Source organism: Tamandua tetradactyla, chromosome 8, assembly GCF_023851605.1.
Source record: "Tamandua tetradactyla isolate mTamTet1 chromosome 8, mTamTet1.pri, whole genome shotgun sequence".
NCBI classification, from domain to species: domain Eukaryota; kingdom Metazoa; phylum Chordata; class Mammalia; order Pilosa; family Myrmecophagidae; genus Tamandua; species Tamandua tetradactyla.
In genome coordinates this window covers 82,784,831-82,809,254 of record NC_135334.1, presented here as the reverse complement: position 1 = coordinate 82,809,254, position 24,424 = coordinate 82,784,831, and the positions used below count along the sequence as shown (strand labels likewise).

At 37.5% G+C, this 24,424-nt stretch overlaps 1 protein-coding gene across 16 annotated transcripts in view; it reads left to right on the top strand.

Annotated features, from left to right (window-relative positions):
- STK33 (serine/threonine kinase 33) overlaps positions 1 to 24,424 on the top strand; it is a 401,742-nt gene that overhangs the window by 91,243 nt on the left and 286,075 nt on the right. For 3 of the 16 annotated variants that reach the window (XM_077113894.1, XM_077113898.1, XM_077113895.1), the window contains exon 2: positions 11,827 to 11,953. The exons of the other annotated variants lie outside the window; for them this stretch is intronic. The gene's annotated coding sequence lies outside the window, so the exon portion shown is untranslated. The remainder of the gene's footprint in view (positions 1 to 11,826; positions 11,954 to 24,424) is intronic. 16 annotated transcript variants of the gene reach the window in all.

Below are 24,424 nucleotides of genomic sequence, written 5' to 3'. Positions count from 1 at the left end.
TGTGTAGATTTCTCAGGATCTTCCAAGTATAGTATCATATCATCTGCAAATAATGAGAGTTTTATTTTTTCCTTTCCAATTTGTATGCCTGTTATTTCTTTGTCCTGCCTGATCATTCTAGTTAGAACTTCTAGCACAATGTTGAATAATAGTGGTGTCTGTGGGCATCCTTCTCTTGTTCCTGATCTTAGGGGGAAAGCTTTCAGTCTCTCTCCTTTAAGTAGGATGCTGGCTATCGTTTTTTCATATATTCTCTTTATCATCTTGAGGTAGTTGCCTTTGATTCCTATCTTTTAGAGTGTTTTTATCACAAAAGGATGATGAATTTTGTCGAATGCTTTTTCAGCATCAATCGAGATGATCATGTGATTTTTTTCCCTTTTGATTTGTTAATGTACTGTATTACATTAATTAATTTTCTTGTTTGAACCATCCTTGCATTCCTGGTATAAACCCCACTTGGTCATGGTGTATAATTCTTTCAATGTGCTGTTGGATTTGATCTGTTAATATTTTTTTGAGAATTTTTGTATCTATGTTTATTAGGGAGATTGGCCTGTATTTTTCTTTTCTTATAGCATCTTTACCTGGTTTTTGGTATTAAAATGATATTAGCTTCATAAAATTAGTTAGGTAGAGTTACTTTTCCTTAATTTTTTGGAAAAGTTTGAGCAGGATTGGTGTCATTTCTTTTTGGAATGTTTGATAAATTCCCCTGTGAAGTCATCTGGCCCTGGGCTTTTCTTTGCAGGAAGATTTCTGATGACTGATTGAATCTCTTTACTTGTAACTGGTTTGTTGAGATCTTCTATTTCCTCCTGGGTCATTGTAGCTTGTCTGTGTGTTTCCAAGAATTTGTCCATTTCATCTAAGTTGTCTAGTTTGTTGGCATATAGTTGTTTATAGTATTCTCTTATGACTTCTTTTATTTCTTCAGGTCAGTGGTAATGCACCCCTTTTCATTTCTGATTTTGTTTATTTGCATCCTCTCTCTTTTTTCTTTGTCAGTCTTGCTAGTGGCCCATCAATTTTATTGATTTCCTCAAAGAACCAATGTTTGGTTTTATTGATTCTATCTCTTGTTATTTTGCTCTCCCATTCTTTTATCTCTGCTTTAATGTTGTTACTGATCTTCTTCTGCTTGCTTTAGGGTTAGTTTGCTGTTCTTTCTCAAGTTCTTGCAGGTATGCTGTTAAGTCCTTGATTTTGCTCTTTCTTTTTTTTTAAATATAGAAATGTAGGGCAATAAATTTCCCTCTCAGCACAGTCTTTGCTGCATCCCATAAGTTCTGATAAGGTGTATTGTCATTTTCATTCATCTCCAGATAGCCACTGATTTCTCTAGCAATTTCCTCTTTGACCCACTGTTTGTTTAAGAGTGTGTTATTTAATCTCCATATATTTGTGAATGTTCTCATTCTTTGGTGGTTACTGAGATCCAGCTTCATCCCATTGTGATCAGAAGAAGTACTTTGAATAATTTCAATGTTTTTAAATTTATAGAGACATGTTTTGTGTCCCAGCATATGATCTATCCTAGAGACTATTCCATGAGCACTAGAGAAGAATGTGTATCCTTGTGTTTGGGGTACAGTGACTTATATATGTCTGTTAGGTCGAATTCACTTATGGAAATTATTTAACTTCTCTATTTCCTTGTAGATCTTCTGTCTGGTTGTTTTATTTGGAGACGAGAGTGGTCTCCTACTATTATTACTGAAATATCTATCACTCCTTTCACTTTTGCCAATGTCTGTCTCATGTACTTTGGAGCTCCTTGAATTGGGAGCATAAACATTTACGATTGTTATATCTTCTTAGTGAATTGACCATTTAATTAGTATATAGTGTTCTTTGTCTCTTATGATGTCTTTACATTTAAAGTCTATTTTGTCCAATATTAGTGTAGCTACTCTTGCTTTCTTTTGTTTACAACTTGCATGGAAAATCTTTTTTCTATCCTTTCACTTTCAATCTATTTGTATCCTTGTGTTTAAGATGAGTCTCTTGTAAGCAGCACATAGCTGGATAATGTTTCTTTCTTTCTTTTTTTTTGCGTATGCAGATACGGGGAAATGAACCTGAGTTTCCAGCATGGCAAGTGAGAACTCAGCCTGCCAAGCCACCGTGGCCCACCCTGGGTTATGTTTCTTAATCCATTCTGCCAATCTCTATCTTTTTTTTTTTCTTTAACTTTTTATTGTAGTAACATTTATACAACTCAACATTTCTCATTTTAACAACTTTCAGGTATACAATTCAATTGTTTAGTTTCATTTATGATATTGTGCTATTATCACCAACCTCCATTACCCCAACTTTTCATTACTTCCAACAGGCACTCTGCAACCATTAAGTAATAACTTATTCTCCTCTGCCCTCCCCACCACTGCTACCTCGACTCTGCTTTCTGTCTCTATGATTCTGCTTCTTCTAGGTATTTCTTTTTTTTTTTATTTCTTTTTTTTATTTTTTTATTAACGGAAAGAAAGAAAAAAAGAAAAAAAAATAAAAATAAAAAAAAGAAATTAACACAACATTTAGAAATCATACCGTTCTACATATGCACTCAGTAATTCTTAACATCATCACATAGATGCATGATCATCGTTTCTTAGTACATTTGCATCAGTTTAGAGGAACTAGCAACACAACAGAAAAAGATATAAAATGTTAATATAGAGAAAAGAAATAAAAGTAGTAATGATAGTAAAAAACAACAACAAAAAAATCCTATAGCTCAGATGCAGCTTCATTCAGTGTTTTAACATGATTACTTTACAATTAGGTATTGTGCTGTCCATTTTTGAGTTTTTGTATCTAGTCCTGTTGCACAGTCTGTATCCCTTTTGCTCCAATTACCCATTATCTTACCCTGTTTCTAACTCCTGCTGGACTCTGTTACCAATGGCATATTTCAAGTTTAATCTCGAATGTCCGTTCACATCAGTGGGACCATACAGTATTTGTCCTTTAGTTTTTCGCTAGACTCACTCAGCATAATATTCTCTAGGTCCATCCATGTTATTACATGCCTCATAAGTTTATCTTGTCTTAAAGCTGCATAATATTCCATCGTACGTATATACCACAGTTTATTTAGCCATTCTTCTGTTGATGGACATTTTGGCTGTTTCCATCTCTTTGCAATTGTAAATAACGCTGCTATAAACATTGGTGTGCAAATGTCCGTTTGTGTCTTTGCCCTTAAGTCCTTTGAGTAGATACCTAGCAATGGTATTGCTGGGTCGTATGGCAATTCTATATTCAGCTTTTTGAGGAACCGCCAAACTGCCTTCCACAGTGGTTGCACCATTTGACATTCCCACCAACGGTGGATAAGTGTGCCTCTTTCTCCGCATCCTCTCCAGCACTTGTCATTTTCTGTTTTGTTGATAATGGCCATTCTGGTGGGTGTGAGATGATATCTCATTGTGGTTTTGATTTGCATTTCTCTAATGGCCAGGGACATTGAGCATTTCTTCATGTGCCTGTTGGCCATCCGTATTTCCTCTTCTGGTAGGTGTCTGTTCAAGTCTTTTTCCCATTTTGTGATTGGGTTGGCTGTCTTTTTGTTGTTGAGTTGAACAATCTCTTTATATATTCTGGATACTAGACCTTTATCTGATATGTCATTTCCAAATATTATCTCCCGTTGTGTAGGCTGTCTTTCTACTTTCTTGATGAAGTTCTTTGATGCACAAAAGTGTTTAATTTTGAGGAGCTCCCATTTATTTATTTCTTTCTTCAGTGCTCTTGCTTTAGGTTTAAGGTCCATAAAACCACCTCCAGTTGTAAGATTCATAAGATATCTCCCTACATATTCCTCTAACTGTTTTATGGTCTTAGACCTAATGTTTAGATCTTTGATCCATTTGAGTTAACATTTGTATAAGGTGTGAGATGCGGGTCTTCTTTCATTCTTTTACATATGGATATCCAGTTCTCTAGGCACCATTTATTGAAGAGACTGTTCTGTCCCAGGTGAGTTGGCTTGACTGCCTTATCAAAGATCAAATGTCCATAGATGAGAGGGTCTATATCTGAGCACTCTATTCGATTCCATTGGTCGATATATCTATCTTTATGCCAATACCATGCTGTTTTGACCACTGTGGCTTCATAATATGCCTTAAAGTCCGGCATCGCGAGACCTCCAGCTTCGTTTTTTTCCCCTCAAGATGTTTTTAGCAATTCGGGGCACCCTGCCCTTCCAGATAAATTTGCTTATTGGTTTTTCTATTTCTGAAAAATAAGTTGTTGAGATTTTGATTGGTATTGCATTGAATCTGTAAATCAGTTTAGGTAGGATTGACATCTTAATTATATTTAGTCTTCCAATCCATGAACACGGTATGCTCTTCCATCTATTTAGGTCTTCTGTGATTTCTTTTAGCAGTTTTTTGTAGTTTTCTTTATATAGGTTTTTTGTGTCTTTGGTTAAATTTATTCCTAGGTATTTTATTCTTTTGGTTGCGATTGTAAATGGGATTCGTTTCTTGATTTCCCCCTCATCTTGTTCATTACTAGTGTATAGAAAAGCTACAAATTTTTGAATGTTGATCTTGTAGCCTGCTACTTTGCTGTACTCATTTATTAGCTCTAGTAGTTTTGTTGTGGATTTTTCCGGGTTTTCGACGTATAGTATCATATCGTCTGCAAACAGTGATAGTTTTACTTCTTCCTTTCCAATTTTGATGCCTTGTATTTCTTTTTCTTGTCTAATTGCTTTGGCTAGAACTTCCAACACAATGTTGAATAATAGTGGTGATAGTGGACATCCTTGTCTTGTTCCTGATCTTAGGGGGAAAGTTTTCAATTTTTCCCCATTGAGGATGATATTAGCTGTGGGTTTTTCATATATTCCCTCTATCATTTTAAGGAAGTTCCCTTGTATTCCTATCTTTTGAAGTGTTTTCAACAGGAAAGGATGTTGAATCTTGTCGAATGCCTTCTCTGCATCAATTGAGATGATCATGTGATTTTTCTGCTTTGATTTATTGATATGGTGTATTTCATTAATCGATTTTCTTATGTTGAACCATCCTTGCATACCTGGGATGAATCCTACTTGGTCATGATGTATAATTCTTTTAATGTGTTGTTGAATACGATTTGCTAGAATTTTATTGAGGATTTTTGCATCTATATTCATTAGAGAGATTGGTCTGTAGTTTTCTTTTTTTGTGATATCTTTGCCTGGTTTTGGTATGAGGGTGATGTTGGCTTCATAGAATGAATTAGGTAGTTTTCCCTCCACTTCAATTATTTTGAAGAGTTTGAGGAGAGTTGGTACTAATTCTTTCTGGAATGTTTGATAGAATTCACATGTGAAGCCGTCTGGTCCTGGACTTTTCTTTTTAGGGAGCTTTTGAATGACTAATTCAATCTCTTTACTTGTGATTGGTTTGTTGAGGTCATCTATTTCTTCTTGAGTCAGAGTTGGTTGTTCTTGTCTTTCCAGGAACCCGTCCATTTCATCTAAATTGTTGTATTTATTAGCGTAAAGTTGTTCATAGTATCCTGTTATTACCTCCTTTATTTCTGTGAGGTCAGTAGTTATGTCTCCTCTTCCATTTCTGATCTTATTTATTTGCATCCTCTCTCTTCTTCTTTTTGTCAATCTTGCTAAGGGCCCATCAATCTTATTGATTTTCTCATAGAACCAAGTTCTGGTCTTATTAATTTTCTCTGTTGTTTTCATGTTTTCAATTTCATTTATTTCTGCTCTAATCTTTGTTATTTCTTTCCTTTTGTTTGCTTTGGGATTAGTTTGCTGTTCTTTCTCCAGTTCTTCCAAGTGGACAAATTAATTCCTGCATTTTTGCCTTTTCTTCTTTTCTGATAAAGGCATTTAGGGCAATAAATTTCCCTCTTAGCACTGCCTTTGCTGCGTTCCATAAGTTTTGATATGTTGTGTTTTCATTTTCATTCGCCTCTAGGTATTTACTAATTTCTCTTGCAATTTCTTCCTTGACCCACTCGTTGTTTAAGAGTGTGTTGTTGAGCCTCCATGTATTTGTGAATTTTCTGGCACTCCGCCTATTATTGATTTCCAACTTCATTCCTTTATGATCTGAGAAAGTGTTGTGTATGATTTCAATCTTTTTAAATTTGTTAAGACTTGCTTTGTGACCCAGCATATGGTCTATCTTTGAGAATGATCCATGAGCACTTGAGAAAAAGGTGTATCCTGCTGTTGTGGGATGTAATGTCCTATAAATGTCTGTTAAGTCTAGCTCATTTATAGTAATATTCAGATTCTCTATTTCTTTATTGATCCTCTGTCTAGATGTTCTGTCCATTGATGAGAGTGGTGAATTGAAGTCTCCAACTATTATGGTATATGTGTCTATTTCCCTTTTCAGTGTTTGCAGTGTATTCCTCACGCATTTTGGGGCATTCTGGTTCGGTGCGTAAATATTTATGATTGTTATGTCTTCTTGTTTAATTGTTCCTTTTATTAGTAGATAGTGTCCTTCTTTGTCTCTTTTAAGTGTTTTACATTTGAAGTGTAATTTGTTTGATATTAGTATAGCCACTCCTGCTCTTTTCTGGTTGTTATTTGCATGAAATATCTTTTCCCAACCTCTCACTTTCAACCTATATTTATCTTTGGGTCTAAGATGTGTTTCCTGTAGACAGCATATAGAAGGATCCTGTTTTTTAATCCATTCTGCCAATCTATGTCTTTTGATTGGGGAATTTAGTCCATTAACATTTAGAGTTATTACTGTTTGGATAATATTTTCCTCTTCCATTTTGCTTTTTGTATTATATATATCATATCTGACTTTCCTTCTTTCTACACTCTTCTCCATGCCTCTCTCTTCTGTCTTTTGTATCTGACTCTAGTGCTCCCTTTAGTATTTCTTGCAGAGCTGGTCTCTTGGTCACAAATTCTCTCAGTGACTTTTTGTCTGAGAATGTTTTAATTTCTCCCTCATTTTTGAAGGACAGTTTTGCTGGATATAGGAGTCTTGGTTGGCAGTTTTTCTCTTTTAGTAACTTAAATATATCATCCCACTGTCTTCTAGCTTCCATGGTTTCTGCTGAGAAATCTACACATAGTCTTATTGGGTTTCCCTTGTATGTGATGGATTGCTTCTCTCTCGCTGCTTTCAAGATCCTCTCTTTCTCTTTGACCTCTGACATTCTAACTAATAAGTGTCTTGGGGAACGCCTATTTGGGTCTAATCTCTTTGGGGTGTGCTGCACTTCTTGGATCTGTAATTTTAGGCCTTTCATAAGAGTTGGGAAATTTTCAGTGAAAATTTCTTCCATTAGTTTTTCTCCTCCTTTTCCCTTCTCTTCTCCTTCTGGGACACCCACAACACGTATATTTGTGCGGTTCATATTGTCCTTGAGTTCCCTGATACCCTGTTCCAATTTTTCCATTCTTTTCCGGATAGTTTCTGTTTCTTTTTGGAATTCAGATGTTCCATCCTCCAAATCACTAATTCTATCTTCTGTCTCTTTAAATCTATCATTGTAGGTATCCATTGTTTTTTCCATCTTTTCTACTTTATCCTTCACTTCCATAAACTCTGTGATTTGTTTTTTCAGTTTTTCTATTTCTTCTTTTTGATCAGCCCATGTCTTCTTCATGTCCTCCCTCAATTTATCGATTTCGTTTTTTAAGAGGTTTTCCATTTCTGTTCGTATATTCAGCATTAGTTGTCTCAGCTCCTGTATCTCATTTGAACTATTGGTTTGTTCCTTTGACTGGGCCATATTTTCAATTTTCTGAGCGTGATCCGTTATCTTCTGCTGGCGTCTGGGCATTTAGTCAGATTTCCCTGAGTGTTGGACCCCACGGGTTGAAAGATTTTTCTGTGAAATCTCTGGGTTCTGTTTTTCTTATCCTGCCCAGTAGGTGGCGCTCGTGGCACACGTTTGTCTACGGGATCCACCACTAAAAGTTGCTGTGGGTCCTTTAACTCTGGAAAACCATCGCCGTTGGGGAGGTTCAGCAGCCGAAGCAGCTTGGAAGAGTGCCAGCCGGCCCGGGGGTCCGAACGCGTGGAGGGTCGCCGGCCGCCGCAGCACGTGAGAGCGCCCGACCGAATTTCCTAGTCGGCCCGGGGGGCCAAGCATGGCGGAAGGGCGCCAGCTGTCGCAGCCCGGGATAGTGCACTGTTCCCAGCCGGACTGGGAAGTCACGTGTTTGGAAGGGACCCCCTGGTCACCGTTCTCCGCAGTCTGGGGATTTCCGACCCAACTCTCTCAGTTGGTCCGGGGGACCTCACCTGGTGGGGATGCCAGCCACCGCGGCCCAAGGGGACTGCCTGCCCTATTCTGCCAGCTGGCCTGGGAAGGAGGAAGGGAGCGACTCCGGCCGCTTGCCGTCCCGCCCAGGAAAGCCTGCATCCCTCGGTGATCTCACCAGAGCTGGTTATCCCAGACAGTCAGCTGTTCCAGGATGGGGTACGCTGTACCTTTGATCTCCGTTGTGGCTCCGGGAGCTGCTCTGTATTGTCTCCACTCCCCCAGTAGCTGTTCTGGAGGAGGAAAGGTGAGGGTGGCAAGGCTGTTGAGGCTGGTGGCGGAGGAGCTGGTGAAGGCGGAAGAGGGCACCTGGTGGTTGGAGAGCCGCCGGAGCAGAAGGGGGAAGAGGGGAGAGGAGGGCGGGCGGGTCGGCTGCTGCGGGGCGTGGGCGCCACGTGGCGGGCCGGCAGACAAAGAGGGGAGAGGAGGGCGGGCGGGTCGGCTGCTGCAGGGTGTGGGCGCCGCGCGGCGGGCCGGCCCTCTCTCTATCTTTTAATTGGTAAATTAAATCTGTTAACATTCAAAGTTGTTACTGAACAAGTGTTTCTTGAATCCACCTTCTTATCTTTTTTATTTTATTTGTGAGATCTATGTATTCTTTTCCTTCTTTCTCTTTGTATTCTTTAAACTACCCTTAGTGGTACTCTGCAATTCTATGCCCTCCTCCAGACCTCCTTCTCCTGTTTTTTTTTTTTTTTCAGCCAGCAGAACTCCTTTTAGTATTTCTTGTAGAGCCGGTCTCTTGTTGACAGATTGTTTCAGGACTTTTTTTTCTGTGAAAACTTTAATCTCTCCCTCAAGTTTGAAGGACAGTTTGGCTGGGTACAGAATTCTTGGCTGAAAGTTTCTCTTTCAGCATCTTGAATATATCATACCACTGTCTTCTTGCATCCAGGATGCTAGTTTAGTAGTCTGAACTCAGTCTTATTTGGTTTCCCTTGTATGTATTAGATTTTTTTCTCTTGCTGCTGTCAGGATTTTCTGCTTGTCTTCAATATTTGACAAACTAATTAGTATGTGTCATGGGGAAGGCCTACTTGGATTTGTTCTGTTTGTTTCTTTCAGCTTCTTTTACTTGTATACTTATGTCCTTTATAAGTGTTGGGACGTTTTCCCCCTTTATATGCTCAACTACTCTTCCTAGCCCTTTACTCCTCTCTCCTCCTTCTGGGTCACCAGTGATTCTTATATTTGTGCGCTTTGTTTTGTCTATCATTTCCATGAGATCCAATTCAAGTTTCTCCATCTTTTTTGCCATTTGCTGTTTTGAGTCTTTGAAGTCAGTTATCCTGTCTTTTATATCACTTATTCTTTCTTCTGTATCTTCAAATCTGGTGTTATGTGCCTCTATAGTACGTTTTTTATTTGGTGAACAGGGTCTTTAATCTCTGTGATAGCCGCTATTTTTCTATTTATTCTTTCAAATTCCTCTTTATGCTCTTCTGCTGTCTTCTTGATCTCGTTTATGTCATTTGCTATCCCACTTATTTTATTAAGTAGCATTGTATGAACATCTTTGATTAGTTGTTCCAATGTGTGTCTCCTCCGGTGTTTTAATTTGGTCATTAGGCAGGGCTATATCTGTCTGCATTATGATATACTTAGTGATCTTCTGCTGTCTTCATGGCATGTAAATATCTTGATTGATTTACTTTGGGAGTTGATTTTTTTCAGTAGTCTAAGGTCTTGTGTTTATGTTTGGATTACAGCAAGGAGCAAGGTACGGGATGTGGTACTCAGTGCGGTGATTTGTTTCAGGGCAGGTATAAGTGCAGGTTGGAGATGTTAAGCTGATGCTTGTGAACTGGGTGCCCAGCCGCCAGGGAAGATGTAGCTGTGTGGGTGCACTGGTCTAGGGGCATACCCTGGTGTGCACTGGTCCAAGGCACGGGGCCCTTTGTGCACATGTGTAGAGCTGTGGCAGTAAGTTGGTCTTATGCCTTCATGGATTGGGTGCAGATGTCACCTGACTATGCAGGTTAGCACTTTCTCCGAGCTGGGAAGTATGGCTGAGGGCCATGTTCAAGCGCGGTTCTAAGACTGCTGTAAACTGAGGTTCCCAGAGCTGAATAACGTGATTGGGGGCCTGTGTGCATGCACATGTCTAGGACTGCCGTAAAGTGATGCACAGAGCTCGGGGGTGGGGGTGGGGTGAGGCTGTACAACACTATGGGCAGGGGTAGCCTGGTTATGGAGGTTAGTGCTCACAGTGTTTATCTGCTGGCAACAGCCTGCAGGGAACAGGGAGAGGAAATTAATACTTAGGAAGGGTGCAGGAGAGGTGGGTTACACACTTGGGGTGGTGGTGTGGGGCAGGTACGTGTACTGGGGGCTGGTGGGGTGGGAGCACCTGGAACATGGGGAATGGGAACAGGTGATAGGGTTTGGGTGCGTAGGGTGTGGGGTGAGTTGCAGGTCACAGGGCTGTGCTAGTGAGGGTAGCACCTGAATTGCTACCTAGTCCCTGCCTCCCATCCATGCACTCCTGTGGGCTTCATGCTTCCCCACCAGGCTCCAGCTTTCTGCCTCTCAGTTCCTCTGCTTCTGTAACCAGGGCTGCCCTATGTGGTACAGAAGGCTCTGTGAGGTTAGCTGCACTCCCGAATTGTCACCTCAGTCGCTCTCATGTCCCTCCTCTAACTTTTCCATGGAGCAGGGCTGATCTTAAGCTATTCTATTTGGCCATCTTCCCGGAAGTCCGATACCAGAGTTTTTAAAACTAAGATTTCTTTAAGATACTTTTGAACTGGAAATTGTGAATTAAGTTTTTAGGAAGATCATGTGGGCCTTTTAATTTTTTCTAACATTGTTCACATATTGAGTGTTTTCTAAAGTGTCTTTCAGTTTTACTTCTTTGGTCTTGTAAATTGAAAGTCCTTGATTTATTAACAAATGTAGCCAGATAAAATAATGGAGTTCTAATTTCTATAGCTTAAAAATATATTTTTGATTTTTTTTAATATACCAAAGACATTTTAAAATGTTTTCACCTCCTAATTTCAGTGGCAATTACAAGACCAATCTAGTGTCCCTCTTTTGATTTCCTTGGAATCGTATCACTGGGCAAGGTCCTTGATAGATACATGGTTTTCATCTACTTGGTCAAATTTGACACTATTAAGAATCTGATGAATGAATAGAGGTAACTCAAGATAAGAACTCAAATCTGTAGTAGGTAGCATCAAAATTTTTTTTGAAGTTAATGAAAATATTTATTCAAATCTAATTTGGATATAATATCAAGTTGAGTTAAATAAACATTACCTGAATGGTATTTAGGTTTCTTAGGAATAGACCATTACATCATGAAAACCTCTTACAACACAATATTTGTGCAGTCAGTTTCAGCAATTAATAAGATGTGATTTCTACACTGAGAACTGTCTGTTGTAGGCCCAGTACAAAAAAAAATGGTTGAGGAAGATTACTTAAAAATGTATACACCTGTAGAAAAAACCCCCCAGTATTCTGATATTTAATCAGAAAGTTCTTAAGAGAACGTGCTTTAATATCCAGGCACAATTGTTTATGTATTTTAATTTTTGCTCTCATTTAAAGGTTTAAGCCAATTCTTCAACTTCAACACAACTGATGTGTACAAGTCTAAGAGAAGGCACCTGTCTCTCAATCCCCTTAAGAACCTTTTGAGAGTGACTTTATGGACCACAGAGACAATACACTATAGGTAAAGATACAGTTATTTAACATAACCAGTTTTAGGAGAAACTAAATCAAAATATAAAACTATGATTTTTCTCTTTGCATCTTATGATGGATGTGGTTTTCTAAAAGGATACCAGAAGAAAGTCATCTGCATAAAGTTTAACATATAATACAGGATTTAAATTAAATGCGCATTGGTCACTACTGTGTAAAGAGTTCTATGAATTAGTGCAACTCTTTAAATCCCCATTATATAGGAGAAAAGTATATACATAATAAGGTATCTCAATTGTTATATAACCAAACTTTTTGTGGCTCATTAGTCTACTCACTTAAAATCTATAAAGGATCTTAAAAGTCTTAAACAAGAGAGCAAGAGTTCAATAACTGGTTTATAAAATTATCTCTTTAAAACAAAGAACTCAGAATAACCAGAAAAATAAAGTGTAAAATTTCAGGAATACAATCGTTACTCCAAGTATTTGGTAAAGTACTCTCTCTAAAACAAAATTATCAAACTCTTTGTTTCTTATTAGATGTTTTACTACCAATTGAGGTGGTTACCACTTTTGTACCGTTTAGTGGCTATGTTTTTAAATGTCTTGTTGGACAATTAATGAAGGTAATTTACAAGGAAAAACATCTTTTCTCCCCTCTCCTAAAAGCAGTGAGAAGCTATTCCAGATGAACAAGGCTCAGAATTGGGGATCATAAAAGTAAAAAAACACAGTGTAAGAACATTAGGTTGATCAACCTCTATTTCAACGAGATTTACATAATATGTACAATATATAATTGCCAAAGCTATACAGTTTTGCAGACTGTTCTTATGTACATTTCTGCAAATGTTTTTTTCCAAAATGAAAATACTAGGTAAGTGTATTTACGAACTCTGAAGCTGATTCAGAAAAAGCATGATTTAGATATAAAGTGAAATTTCAGTACAAGGAAAGTGCAGGTCATACTTTTACATTCTGTCAATATCTCATTCCCTACATTCATAGTTAAGGAATATCAGTTTTAAGCAGTTACTGTTCTTGTATGTTAAGAATGTTTATTCATCATAGTGCAATGATAACAATTTGTCCACATCCATTCCAGCTGGAAATGAACTGGATAGCTTCTTTTTCTTAATTTTCTTCTTTTTTCATTGGTATTGATTAATTTGCAAGATTTTTATTAGAATTATGGGAATTTCACTCATGCTCATCTAATTCTGCAATTTTCTGCTTTTTTGTGGTGCTCTTTGAAGATCTAAATTATTGTGTATTATCTTTTAGAAAGTTGCTGAAGTAGTCCTAGCATAGCTGCTCTGGAGAAATCATTAATGAATATGCTGATATATTCATACTGTTTTTCACTTCTTGTTTCAGTGGCCGGGCTGCAGGCAGACAAGTCTGGTGTGATAGGAGGGACCATTACTTTCATTATACTACTGTCTTCATCGAAATGCCTATTAAAGGGGACCTTGATACCATATGTGGGTTCTTCTTTTTATTTTTCCCCTGTCCCTGAGCCAGTGTCCATGCTACAGGTGAATCACCACTATCGGTGAGCCTATATACTGGGCTTGAAACATCCTATAACATTTCTGTGGTGTGATTAGTCAGTGAGTTAATCAAAGAACTGGCAGATTTAGTTGTTTCTTGTTTTAGATCTTTCATAGCTACTCCTACTGAAATGACATTTTTACTGTTTGGTGATGTCCCTTGTTTTTTGGTCAGTTCTTGCAGAGAAGCCACAGTTTTCTCATTCTGTAACCCCCCGATTTGCAGCCTATTATACAGTTTTGTAGTTTATGAATTTTTCACCTTTCCACATCCCTGCATATTTCATTCTCCTGTTGCTTTATGGAAAGATTTAAGTACAATTTCTGTTGGTGAAACTCTTTTCTGACTGGGTTTCCCTTGTGGTATGCCAGCTAATGGTCGATTTCTGATTTAAATAAAATTGTAGGCACAGGAGGTTTCTCTTTTTCTTTTTTGATAGCATTATTAGAAGGGGGCAGTAAGGTGGAAGACATGGTGGGAGAGTCAAGATTAGGAAAGTAAATTTCATTCCTTTTTTTGTTTTTGGAAGCCATCTTATGGTTTGGGCTCTGCATATTTTCCACAAGAGAGGCAGTGCTATCAAAACAGCACATATTTGTGACTTTCAAATGCTTTGCTAGTTGGAATGGTACTCTCTACTGAGAAAGGAACTGTGATTTTTTCCCCCAAGATCTGTGGCCTTATTTTTATTGGAAATTTCAGGGTTTTTTTGCACAAAAAGTCCAAATGAGTGATTTGAAGACTCATTAAGTTATAAGACTCCGCTTGTTTTCCCTGATAAAAGGAGCATCAGACATAAGATTTTCACAATCACATGGTCACATTGTAAAAATTATATAATTATACAATCATCTTCAAGAATCAAGGCTACTGGAATACAGCTCAACAGTTTTAGGTACTTCCCTCCAGCCACTCCAATACACCATAAATTAAAAGGGATATCTATATAATGCATAAGAATAACCTCCAGGATAAATTCTTAAGTCTGTTTGAAATCTCTCAGCCACTGAAACTTTATTTAGTCTCATTTCTGTCTTCCCCTTTTTGGTCAAGAAGGCTTTCTCACTCCTGTGATGCTGAGTCCCTGGGAGTCATGTCCCATATAGTGCAGAGGGCAGTGAGCTCACCTGCTAGGTTAGAGAGAGAGGCTACATTTTAGCAAGAAAAGAGGTTCTCTGGGAGTGACTCTTAGGCATAATTATAAGTTGGTTTAGTTTCTCCTTTGCAAGAATAAGTCTCATAGGGGTGAACCCCAAGATCGAGGACTCAACTATTGAATTAGTTGTCTTTACTGCTCACAAGAATGTCAGGAATTCACCAGATGGGGAAACTGAGTATTTCCTCCTTTCTCCCCAGTCCATCAAGGGGACTTTGCAAATACTTTTTTATTCTCTCCCCAAATTACTCTGGGATATATTGTGGCATCACACTAACCTATACAAACCACCAGGATCTCATGCCCTATTCAAGATTCCGTGTAATTATGGTGTTGAAATAAACTGATCATGCAAGTTACATTAGATATTGTGTTATCCGAAATATAAATTTTACACCAAATAAATATCGCTCCTTTGGTCTCACACAGAAGTGTAAGTTTTAAAATATGGACTGTATCAACCTTTACCCTGTATTGTGATTTACCTTAGTCCTATCAAATTCAGGTTCATTTGTATCTCTAGTCAAAGTCTGATCACTTTCAACCTTTTTAACAATTGCTGTATGGGGTAATGCTGACTTTCATAGCCTCAGTGCTCTAACTCAGTCTCAGGTGTCACATACATACCCAAGGTTTCAGGGAAGAACCAGGTTGTACTCAAATAGCTCAGTATCTCAGAATTTAGAAATAGCAGTTACAATTCCTGAATATATGTGACTGCTATAAGAGCTTACAATCTGTGGCCCTTTACAATAGGCCTCAACCTGATAACTCATGCTCTCAATTTCAATTCTCCAAGTTTGTACCATATATTTAGTCCATATGAGTGAGGTATGATAATACTTGCTTTTTTCTTTTGGCCATTTCATTCAACATACTGTCCTTAAGTTTCGTTCACCTATTTGCATACCTTACGACTTCATTCCCTCTTGCAGTAGCTCATAGTCTGTTGTATGTATACACCACAGTTCCCCTTTCCTTTGCTCAGTCATTGTACCCTTAGGATACCTCCATCCATTGCGAATCACGAACACTGCCCCCATAAATACCAGTTTGGAAATATCCACTCATGTTCCCACTCTCAGTTCCTTGAGGTATGTACCTAGTAACGGGGTTGCAGGATCATATGGCAACCCCACCCCTAGCCTCCTGTGGAAACTTTCAGCTGCCCTGCCAACAGGTAGCACCAGATTGATGGAGGAAATAAGAAGCTATAAAAAGTAGAAACTGCATCTTTTCATTTATTAAGATTCATTCATTCATTCACCAATTTTTTTAATTGTATATTTGTTCAAGTACATTTGTTCATGTGCTTACTTGCAATTATTGATATTTGGGACTGGATAAATTCTTTGTTGTAGGTGACAGTCCTATACATTGTAGGATGTTTAGCATCATCCTTGGCCTCTACCCTCTATATGCCAGTTGTACCCCCTACCCTGAAACACTGCTAAATGAATTGCTATATTAGATGATGAGCATTTTTAAAAGCACTTTTTTGAAATGCATTTTGCGCTGCCTTCCTATTTCAAATGTTTTACATGTTCTGTGCGGTTTGGTCTGTCAATATTTCTTTTGCTGTATCTGAAAAAGTGACTTGGATTTTATAATGGGCTATGGAACTAGCCATATTTACTATAGAAATACTGAAATAAAAACCTTACATTTTAAAATCAACAATTGATTTAATCATGATTTTATAGCATTTATGACATCTTGGATCAAAGAACCTACTGTTTCTTGTGAAAAGTACTTTACACCTAAGAACAATTTTCTACAAAGAAACTTCTAACACTTGTTATTTTTCTTCCTTTGAGGATGAACCTATTCATCTTTTGTTTTAAAGGCTCTGTTACTTATTGGTACTGCATAAAATTCCATTATTATAGAGACTGTTCTCTTTGCTTCTTTACTGTTCTCTTTCCTTTTCTGAAGTTATGAGAGATGAGAAACATATTCTGAAAATTAATTCAAAGCTTTAAAACATATTATATCCAGGAGAGACAGATTTAAGATTGCTGAGGTTTCTGGTTGAAGTACTTCAAGCAGAAATCCATGCACCATTACACTCCCTAACATTATGTGACCTTAATTTTCCAAATATTTTGCCCTTTAAATTGAAAGTAGTATTTTAATATTATTTAAGTCTTCTGAAGGGGCTAGTAATATCACAGACTTAAGTTTTGAAACATTTAAAACAAATGAAAGGTAAAATAGCAACTGATTTAGGATTGTATAATTTCATATGTATTTATTTCAAAATATACAGTGATAAAAGATATGTACAGAGCATACTTCATGCACTGGAGTTTGATGAAAAAAGCTACTTGGTAAGAAGTTGCTCACACTGATTGAACAGAATTTCTTTATCATAAGGTTCTTGATATTGCCTAAAGAGGTTCTGATCAGGGATAGTTGTTAAGTTCCTATGAAGTTAGGAGATTTACTTTGTTTAAAACGATGGTCTGGGTTAAATGAAAATCTGTCTGGACAATGGCAACTCAGGTATCTCACTTTAGCAGATAAAGCAGGAAATGTAAAACTGTATTAAAGTACTGAGTCAAAAAATAGAACTATTTTAAAAACCCTCTATGGAAAAGTAGAGATAAAAGCCCCTGTTCTCTCAGTAGTAAATTAGGTCAGATTTTAAGTAATATGCTAATTGAAAAATGTATGTATTTCTCAAGTAATTGATATAATTTAATCCAATTCATATCCTAAATTTTAATAATTGAAATGAATTATTATTTTTTTTTACATGGGCAGGCACTGGGAATCGAACCCGGGTCCTCTGGCATGGTAGGCGAGCATTCTTGCCTGCTGAGCCACCGTGGCCCACCCTGAAATGAATTTCTGAGGAGTTCTTAATTGCTTCATATATTTTCCCTTTGTAAAATTTAGTTGTTTAGGACCCAAATTGATCATATAATCTTTTCTTTAGTTTGTGACTCAATGGAAGGATGAAACATCAAGTACTCTTTTATATAATTTATAGAAGCTTAAATTTTGTTAGCTTAAATTTATATTAGCCCCTATTTGTGTATTACTTTAGTTTACAGTATGATCTTCATGTTAGCTATGAGTTATGTTATCTCACTGAGTCACATATTCATATTAGTTAAATACCAAATAAATCACATGACGATGTTAATGCCAAGTAATTATGGCACTGAGTTGTTAGGGAGAATTTTTTTTTTTAATTTTTGGTGCATAGTCCAGGAATCAAACTCCGGTCTCCCTCATGGGAGGCAAGCATTCTACCATGAACCACCTGTGCACCCAAGGAGCATCTTTAAAAAATTTTTTTTTTACTTTTTTATTGTGTAGTATAGCATATACACAAAGCAAAGAAATAAAAAAGCAATAGTTTTCAAAGCATTCATTATCAGCCTGATCTCTCTACTGTGAAGTATCCACATCAACCTTTTTTCTCTTCCTCCTTGGTGTTCTGAAGTTTTACAATTATTGATGTGGATTTTTTAAAATTAATTTTGCCGTGCAATCTGTGGGTTCTTTCAATTTGGAAGTTCATGTTCTTTACTCCTGGGAAAGTTTACTTGTGTCATTTCTTTGATAATTTCTTCTCTTTCATTGTCTCTATTGTTTTCATGTTTCTCTATTTTTGCTTAAGATCTGTTATTTAAATATTGGACATCATGGAATGATCCTTTAATTTTGTCATCTATTTTTTTCTTCCTTTTTTTGTTATTTTGGTCTTTTTTCCAAGTCATTTCCCCAAATTTATTTTTCCCCCAAATTTATAAACCAGCTCTTTTGTTTGAGTTTTTAATTTTTAGATTTCAAGGTCTCCTTCTGATTTCTGATTATTCCTTTGTAGTAGCTTCTTATTTCATGGATATAATAGCTTCTTTTAACTCTTGAAGGATATCTTGTGTGTATGTATCATTCTGCCCCTTGGCCTTCTCTCTTTGAGTTCCTTTTTCTCAGTTTTGTTCTCTTTCATTTTTGAGTTACTTCTAAAATGTCTATCTATCCTTGCTCATCTTTTCCTGATTAAGAAATAGGTATTAAAATTACATCAGAAGCTCTGTGTCAGCTAGCGAAGGTGAATCCATATCTGTGTGTATTAGTCAGGATTCTCCAGGGAAACAGAACTGACAGTGTATACATGTGTTTTTATATATGTATATAAATATTATGAGATTTATTATGGAAATTTGCTCCTGCAGCTATGGGGAATAGCAAATCTGAATTCCATAGGGCAGGCTACAAGTTGGGAGCTCCAATGAAATTTCCAATGAATTCCTCAGGAAAAGCTGGCTGACTGAAGTGGGAAAAGCTGGCTGACTGAAAAATTCTTCTTTCATACTGCAGAAATCATCAGTTCTCCCTGTTAAGACCTTTCAGCTGATTGGATGAGACTTTTCTCATTGCTGAAAGTAATCTCTTTGTTGATTGTAGATGTAATCAGCTATGTAATCAATTGACTAATGACTTAAATCCATAAACATCCTTACATTTTCAAATAGGCCAGTGCTTGCTTGATTAAACAACTCGTAACCTAGGCGAGTGACACTCAGATGTAACTGTCACACTGACTCACATCTTCCAGTTTCCTTCCTGGGAAATATTCTGGGAGCCAACATTCTGGGACTCAAGAAGGGGAAGAGGGATGGGAAATATCAGTATGGTGTGTCAATTCTAATTTCAAATGTATTTGAACCCAGAGCCAGAACCTGTCCAACAGGGTAAGATTCTAGTGTTTTGAAGGTTGGGGAGGGGTAGTGGTCTGGCTAACTTAGTGATACTTTTGAAATTTTTGTATTAACTGGGACAATTCAAATCTGTCATGTGCTTCAGTGATATTCTAGACAATAAGCCCAATAACTGAATACCTGAGCTATTTATGTTTCTTTGTTCTGAGACAAAAGAGAATAGAGGAAGGTAACAGACACTGTGGTAATTGGTACCAGAGTGACATTTCTGCACTCAAGCAGTCCCAGCAAATTAACCATTCTCTTCTGCCTTGATTGCATAAAAGAAATAATAATTTTTCCAAAATCATTGCTATCCCAGCCTTAAGGATGAGTTCCCATATTCCTTCTTTCCCTGATATCTTTCTGAGATTCTTAGAAGGCCCCATTATCCCAAGAAATATTTGTTCTATTCTCATTCTTAAAACATTTACTTAGTATTTTACATTTTCCCAGAGATACCCAAACAGTATGCAGGGTCCTTCCAATGACAACCATAGTCCCTGTTCTCTTCAAGATGAACAGGACCTTGTATAAATATACTTCCATTTGTGAACATAGCCGTTCTCTAATGATAGCAATTTCATTTGGTGGATCATATACTACTCAAAACACTGGAACCACAGGACACCTAAGTGTTTTTTATGGATATTGATTTAATATTTGCACAATCGAATTCTTGGCAATCCACTATGTCTTTGTGCCTTAGTAAAGTGGCTTTCAAACTTTTTGATGCATACTCATAATGAAAATATGTGCATTGCCACAAAGACACACACGTACACACACAACTGAGGCAGGTTTGCAGAAATAGTACCTTTATAACAAGTGTAGTACTCTCATAATTTCTATACTATTTAATTTTAAAATATGCCACACAAATGGCCTACATTCTGAAGAGTTCTGCCTTAAATTCTTAATATTATTTGGGGAAGAGGGAAATTTCATGGACCCTCTTGGAACTGTGAAGAAAGTAGTGGAAACTCTTCTTAGGAAAATACATTTTTATGTATATTTCAGGAGATTCTCAATTCTTAAACCTAAACATGTACCTCTGAGTTCTAAAACTTTGTATGCTGTATGAGATTTGGAATTATTTTGCTTTGTTGATACATTTCACCCACATGGCTAGACAAATGTCATTAATTGCACATTAACATATTCTGCTCCTCCTCCCTTGCCCATACTAAGTATTATTAATACAGAGTTGTGGACCAGAGAAACCATGTAGTAAATAAACTTCATCTTACATATGAAGTCTAAAAGTCTCACAAGCTTCCTGTTCCTCCTGGGTATATAGTTGTCTTCGTAATATTTAGTCAGTGCACGAGGAACTGGGAGAGACAGACACTTGCTTCTTTTTTGTAAAAAATATTTATTTTTACAAAATATTTTTGCACCATATAGCCCATCCAAAGTATATAATCTGTGGCTCACGATATCATCACATAGTTGTGTATTTATAACCACAACCATTTTTAGAACATTTGCATCACTCCAGAAAGAGAAATAAAAAGAAAAAAAAAGTCATACATCCCTTACCCCTCCCTCTCATTGACCACTAACATTGCAGTCCATCCATGTTTTTTACCCTTTACTTCCCCAATTATTTATTTGATTTTTGTTCTTATTTTATTTACTCATCTGTCCATACCCTGGATGAAGGGAGCATCAGCCACAAGGTTTTACTATCACATGGTCACACCATGAAAGCTATATAACTATACAATTATCTTCAAGAATCAAGGCTACTGGGATACTGTTCAACAATTTCAAGTACTTCCCTCTAGCCACTCCAAAACGCCATAAACAATAAAGGGATGTCTATATAATGCATAAGAATAATATCCACCATAATCTCTGGACTCTCTTTGAAATCTCTCAGCCACTGAAATTTTGTCTCATTTCTGTCTTTCCCCTTTTGGTTAAGAAGACTTTCTCAATCACATGATGCCAAGTCCTGGCTCATCCCAGGATTTCTGTCCCATGTTGCCAGGGAGATTTACACCCTTGGGAGTCATGTCCCCCTTAGGGGGAGAGGGCAGTGAGTTCACCTGCCAAGTTGGCTTAGAGAGAGAGGCAACATCTGAGCAACAAAAGAGGTTGTCTGGGGTGACTCTTCAGCATAGTTATAAGGAGGCTTAACTTCTTCTTTGCAGGAAAAAGTTTCATAGGGGTGAGCCCCAAGATTGAGGGCTCAGCCTGTTGGACACCTGCTTCTGATAAATGAGGAGCCTGTGTTAGTTAGATTCAGTTGTCAGCTTGGCCAGGTAAGCATACCTAGTTTTGTTGCTGTGGACTTGAGCCAATGGTACGTGAACCTCATCTGTTGCTGATTTACATCTGCAGTCAGCTAGGAGGTGTGTCTGCTGCAATGAGTGACATTTGACTTAATTGGCTGGTGCTTAAATGAGAGAGCTCAACGTAGCACAGCCTAAGCAGCTTGGCATTCCTCATCTCAGCACTCGCAGCTCAGTCCAGGCCTTTGGAGATGCAGAAAGAAGTCACCCCGGGGAAAGTTGTTGGAACCCAGGGCCCTGGAGAGAAGGCCAGCAGAGACCATCCTGTGCCTTCCATGTAAGAAAGAACCTCAGTGGAAAGTTAGCTGCCTTTCCTCTGAAGAACTAACAAAATAAATCCCCTTTTATTAAAAGCCAATCCGTCTCTGGTGTGTTGCATTCTGGCAGCTAGCAAACTAGAACAGAGCCATTGTGCCCTTTGTAGAGCTGCTCCTGTCCTTAGCAAGTTAATTCCTTAGCAGCTCTCTTCATTTGTAATGGAGAAACTTATTTATTGCCAGTCATCTTCCCTAATGATCCGTACAATCCTCATTTTATAATTAGAATGGAGCCACAGATTTTTTGGAATGTTTGAAAAAAGTATGGCTTTTCGGTGTGAAGAGAACAATTAACTGACTTTCTGCCTTCCCTCCTTTTCCCTTTTCGTGCTTTCTGTTTACCACAAATATGTTCTGAGTTCCTTATATGTACCACACTTTATACATGCAGGGGATACTATAGTGAGAAAAACTTTGGGTCTGGGTATGCCTGGCAGAGCCTTGCCTCATTCTTCCAGGACCTTTATTCTATGGTCTGTTTTCCTGTGGCACCATCAGTGTTCTCAGTGGCAGCTCCACTGCTCACTTCCTGCTTTACTAGGTTTTAGTATTTGTGTTAGTCAGAGTTCTCTAGAGAAATCAAACCAACAGGAGAGATCTGTAAATATGAGATTTATAAAGGTGACTCATGCAATCATGGGAATGGAAGAGTCCAAAATCCGCAGGGCAGGCTGTGAAATTGGTGGCTTTGATGAAGGGTCTAGATGAACTCCACAGGAGAAGCTCGCTGGCTGAAGCAATGAGAGAGTCTCTTCTTCCTTAAAGCCTCAACCTGATTGGATTACCTCATTGTGGGAGGAATGCCTTAGTTGCCTGATAGCAGATATAATCAGCCACAGATGCAATCAGCTGAGTAATGACTTAATACACCAGTCTTCCAGTTTATTAACAAGCTATGAAATATCCTTGCAGGAGTGGTCAGGCCAGTGCTTGCCTGACCAGACAACTGGGCATAATCATTTGGCCAAGTTGACGCTAGAACCTAACCATCACAGTATTTGACTGTTTTTTTTTTTTTCTCACATTGGAAAGTCTCATCAGCAATTTTTCTTTTGCCTAGAATAACCATGTTTTTCTTCTTTTAGGTAATAATGTAAGTAAGTATGGAAATCTTAAAATATCATCTGTTGCTGGTATGTTCTGGGACACTGTTTTGGAAATAACATCATGGAAAAATGGTGTTAATGTTTAAAAATAGCACCCAAAGTTTAGAATTAGGATTTTTGAAAGCCATCTAAATAATAGGAATATTTTCATTGATAAAATTTAAGCTCATAGTATTTGAAACATTGTTAGTATTCTTTCAAGAAGAGACATCAATCTTAGAAATCTTGCATACAAACATGATAGAATTAGTCTGTATTACACCCTGATAAAAATCACAAATATTTTATTTTCTCCACTTTTTTATGAATATGGAAAATTTTCATATTATAACAGCAGCTTCTGTAGCAGTTAGAACAAAACTGATACATTGTTAATGGTGTAGTTGAAAATATGTGCACTATACCCATGTTTTGTTGCAGTTATCCAGTGTTTTTTTTAAAAGAATCTTAAACCTTGTGTATTTTACAGTCAGGCTCAGCAAATACGCAGCATGCATGCTGGAAGCTATCACTTTCAATGCCCATCGTAGACATCTCTAATTGATCACATCTTTTCCTGCTGAGCTTTTGCAATCTCACATGGTATCAACATAGTAATCTAGGCCATTGTTAAGTGAGTGCAGATAGCGTGTGAGATGAGACCTATATGTCATATTAGTTTTGTACCTTAACCATTACAATGAATATATCAGCAGAAGAGCCAAAAAGTCAGCTGAATTTTGGAAAAGGAAAATATAAAGAGGCAGAATAAGTAACGATTTAGGCAAACTTTTTCAGTAAAGGGCCAGATAGTATTTTAAGCTCTATGGGCCATAAGTCGCTTGTACTGTTCATTATAGTGTGAAAGTAAATATCAACATACATAAATGAATGAACATGAAAACAGGTGACAGATTGGATTTGGCCTGTGGGTCACAGTTTGCTAATCCCTGGTTGAAATCACTGCCACTTTAAGTGTATCCTGAGGACATGCAGTATTAGCATCACTTGATTATTAGAAATGCAGATCCTAGTTCTACACTCTAGACTTACTGAATTAGGATCTCTGGGGCTAGGGCCCAGGGGCCTGCATGTTTACTAGCTGGCAGAGTGATTCTGATGCTCACTGATGTTTGAGAACTCCTGTTTTAAATAACACTGGACTTCTCTTTTTTTAAAAGGTACGTAAAACTCAGCTGTGGAATTTCTTCTTGGGTCACTTTTGGGAATTTATGCTTTGCTAGAAAATTACCTATTTCCTCTGGGCTTTCAAATTTATTGCTGTTGGTTTTTTTCTTTTTTATATCACTTAAGAGAAATCTAATTTTATTGAAGTGCACTTGGCTTAAATAAAGTGTTCATATTAAGGA